At 43.9% G+C, this 4,230-nt stretch overlaps 1 long non-coding RNA gene across 1 annotated transcript; it reads left to right on the top strand.

Moving 5' to 3' along the window:
* On the top strand, positions 1–3,891 carry LOC123151517 (uncharacterized). Its single transcript, XR_006475684.1, has 4 exons — positions 1–36; positions 276–331; positions 3,355–3,448; positions 3,555–3,891. It is a non-coding gene; the product is annotated as an uncharacterized lncRNA (long non-coding RNA).
* The last annotated feature ends 339 nt before the right edge of the window (positions 3,892–4,230 follow it).

Genomic DNA, 4,230 nt, shown 5'->3' with positions numbered 1-4,230 from the left:
CAAGGCGCAGCAGTGGAGGAGGAGCACCGGAGCAAGGTACGTGCATATATAGAGCCGCCACCTCGTCAAGTCCCTTCATTCGTCGTCCATGATTCCTCGCTCTAGCTTCGTCTCCCCCACCATCAGAAATCAAGGTTTGCTTATTGCGATCTAGAGCAATATAAAAGTGATGATTGTAACTTGCCACGAATGTTGTACGTAATTGCTATGTTTAATAATGTTATGTGTTGGGTTTATTCGCTTGATCTGGTTGGTTCTGATAAGGGTGCGTTCAGATTACGACCTGCGTACGACCTCGTCAGCTCGGACTGGATGGAGGACATGGCTCGAGGTAAGCAGTTCTGGGTACTTGAACGTCATCTTATCTCATCTTGGAGATCTTATAAAATTCTGAATATGTATGCTCACTGTAATTGAATACTGACTCGGGTGTGTGATACGTGGATGCATCACTAAGAAGATACAAGTCTATGGGGCATCTTTCTAAAGGAACTTGATGTAATTGCTCTTATACTGTCTTATGCAAACTAATATTTTGGCTATCAAAGTTGTGTTGTAAGAACTGATGATTGGATCTTCTAAATATAATCGTGTTACTGAAACAGTGATCTTTTCTCCGTCTACTAGAACTAGCTGAGTGCCCGTGCGTTGCCACGGAATAAAATAATGCAAGCATGTGAATCAAACAATTGCTTAAATTATAAAATGTCTGGAACATGTTGGTACGTCATTCCTAGTCACTCGCTCTTTGCAAAAAAAAAGGTAGAACATTTCTCCTGACCCCTCCTTCACACCCACTTCTCTCTCTCTCTCCCTCACTCCCTCCCTACAGAAGAAAACATAAATATTGAAGTCTCTCTCTCTCCCTCACTCCCTCCCTCTCTCTCTCTTTCTCTCCAGTTTTGTCATGGCTGCTTATTAAATATGTTCCACAGTTCCACTCCATTGTGAAAATATGGAGGATGATTGTATAGATATATATTTGTAGGTGAATAAGTAGTTTCATTTAGTAGCTGCTGCAAGTCTCAAAACATTCTACATATACAAAGATAATTTATTCAATCATATTAAATCACGCATAAATTCTCCAAAACAAGTACCCCAAATGTGAGATCGCTTGTTCAAGATATTTGCATGTATGTCGGTACACTGTAGATATAGAAAAAAATTGCATACCTTTTGTTCATACTGTCGTCTTTTGTTACAAAAAGTAGTAATAGCAGTACTCTAGTGTTGCCATCGCATCTCTTCTGCAAGATAGCGCCTTCTGCTGGATGGCAAGGAGGCTTGAACATGATACATAAACACAACAACGAAGAAAAGGTAAGGAACGGGATAATGTGAGCAAGAAGACGTCACTTTGAATGGTGTCTTGCCCGTGAAGAGGAAATGTAATGGCGGGCTTGCAATCTTGCTCGCCTCGTGCTAACCCAGGGTGTGCCACCAAGACTGACGATCGTGAAGGGGCATGGTTTCCAGCTCAGTCTTGAGGATATGATCACCGCTCGGCTCACGTACGGGCCGTGCAGCGGCGATGCAGGTGGGAGGGCGGCGTGCCGAGCGTGCCGAAGGATAGGCGTGCGACAAGGTTGCAGCCCATCTCTAGGACACCTCGCGACTGCACCCGTGATGTCCAAAAGTTCCACGCGGAGATCGGGATCGTGCTTGCGCACGCCTAGGGGGCGGCGGCCACAGCAGCCATGAGGCGCTCGGCGTTGGCGACCAGTAGGGCTTGGAGCGCGTTCAGGCTCTCGTGGACGCTTATGACGCCATGTCCCTGCACGACCGGTGCCACGCGGAGATTGCTATCGTGCTTGCGCACGCCCTAGGGCGCGGCGGCCACGAATTGCTCGGCGTTGGTGATCTGCATGGCTTGGAGCGTGTTGAAGCGCTCGTGTACGCCTATGGCGCCCTGTCCCGGCGTGCTCTTGAGAAGGTCGGGTTCCGCCGCCGCCCTGTACCTACTCTTCCTCCCCTTTCTCAACTATCTCCTCCGGACGTGCCATGGGTGGGGGTAGGAGAGCAACCGGATGAGGTCCCAAATAAGATGTGTTAGGGCGCGAGGAAGGAGGTCACGCAGACCGGATGGTTTGTTGGCAGGGGATCGTGGGAACCTCGATTGGATCGTGTGTGCGTGGGTTCGTTTCAATGAGTATTTTTATCGCTGGCTCGTCGTGGTCGTGGCGGCTATTTTAGCGCCGGTTTTTTTTTTTGCGTGAAGGATGACAGCAGTGGGGGAGGAGGATGGTCGAACCATCACGACGACGGCAGATTGCCCTTTAATAATAGAGATAACCGACTATTGTTGCACAACCCCCATCCTTAAGCTATTCTGTAATTTTAGTTTTTTTCAAACCGAGGTTAATTCCTTCGCATTTAATAGCAGTGCGTGTGGCAATGCTTCGTCATGCTTGTTTTCATTGGTCGTGTTACGAGTGCAGGATTCGAAGAATTTCCAGTGGGGAAATCAATGGGGACATTAACTTCAACTAGGAAAAGTTGCTATAAAATAAGATCGGAGTCATAACCTTGGTGGAGCACATTCGTCGTTAACATCATGCATGCATAAAGATGATGCCTATGACCAAATATCATCATTCTCCTGCCCATACTGTTGAATTTAGCCAACCAGATGTTTTAAAGCAAAGGCACATGATGAAATATATATTGGTTGCAACTGGTAGCTATGCACAGGCTATCCACATTCTGTATTACATGAGAAGGTTTTAGATCACTTTTATGGGTGATGGGAATGGTAACAAAGTTTTCTTAGCTCCTTTGTGTTCTTCTGCTTGTGTCTCTGTGCTTTCAAAATATTTAATTTTCTTCCACCTGATTTACTCATGGTGATTTACAAAATAAAAAAAATTACGGTACAGGGTACCTACATATATGTAAAACCATAACCACTGCCAAGAAGCATAACACATTTTGCTAGCTCATCTGATATGAAGTAATAGCTAGCTCCTGCAACTAAATATCACCATTGATGTAGGCCAGAGTAATCCAGAAGAAACCTAAAATAACGAATATAATATTTTCCTTCCTTGATAACCCAAAGGCAGATAATAGATGCCAAACTAAGTAGGTTTCGAAATTGCAACATGAAATTCAGTATTAATATGTTAATATCAAGAATTATTCATGTGAAACCGGGTGCTTGACTTTGAGTTGGTAGCGTTCCCGTTACTCACTCGAATGTTTTTTTGAAAGGTTTTAATTGTAACAGGATTTCTTTACCACCTTGTATTCATTCGGTAGTTTGCGCTTTATTTGTAAAGCGAGATGAAAGTCTGTTTCAAGAACTTTCATGTGAAGCACCAAGTCAACGACTATCTAACTTTTCTCATGTAGCATGCCATTGCAGATATATTGCCGTTGAACTAGCTTCTATCTGGAATGGGACAAATCTGAAGTAGATTTTGCTATAGAAAACAAAATCTCTAAGGTATGTAGGTTAACCTGTTGTTGGTATGTACACTGTACACAATTGATGGCCTTTACCCAAATAATGGAATGCACAAATTAGAAGTATTTTTATATCCTTTGTGCAGGTGGGATCGGGATAGCGCTAGAGAAATGATGTACATGGTGGCTGAGAGGGAGGGGTCAAAAGAATACATCCACATTTCTAACTACGTGGTGCACACATAATAGTATGAGGGAATGGCATGTGTCATCTATAACACGTGCGCGCTCTTTGTTCGAACGTTCAACTGGGAGCAATTTCATCTGATTTGGCAACGAGCATTGCAGCAATACATGCTACGTCTTAGAAACTACTAAAAAATGAATATATCTGTGCATTCTACCCTGCCTAGAGTTTTGCTTATTTTGGCCCTTCCGTCCATTGAATTCAGAAAGACTTTCAAAACTCGACCAGTTTCAGAATTCATGCAAGAAAATGCTATATTGAGCGAAGATACTGCCTAGAAAGTCTGATGTTAAGAAAGAAGATATTAAGAAAACTTTATAGTAGTTGTTGTTGTTGTCATGGTGAGGCGTGCATGCATTCACCACATGGGGACTGGACGCCGCCAACAACCACTTGGGTGGCTGTGCCACCCCGCTCAGAGAGGGGTTTTCGATTTGGGGTGTTGTAGGTTTGTATGATTTCAATGGTGACAGTGGCGAGGGTCTAAATGCTGAGAGGTGATAAATGCTGAGGACACTTTTTTTTTGAATCGACATATGTTGCCCTTGAGGATGAGCACATAATTATGTATGTTC

This window comes from Triticum aestivum, chromosome 7A (genome assembly GCF_018294505.1).
Source record: "Triticum aestivum cultivar Chinese Spring chromosome 7A, IWGSC CS RefSeq v2.1, whole genome shotgun sequence".
Taxonomy (NCBI): domain Eukaryota; kingdom Viridiplantae; phylum Streptophyta; class Magnoliopsida; order Poales; family Poaceae; genus Triticum; species Triticum aestivum.
Note: the sequence above shows the minus strand (reverse complement) of the source record. Positions and strands in the feature narration are given on the sequence as shown.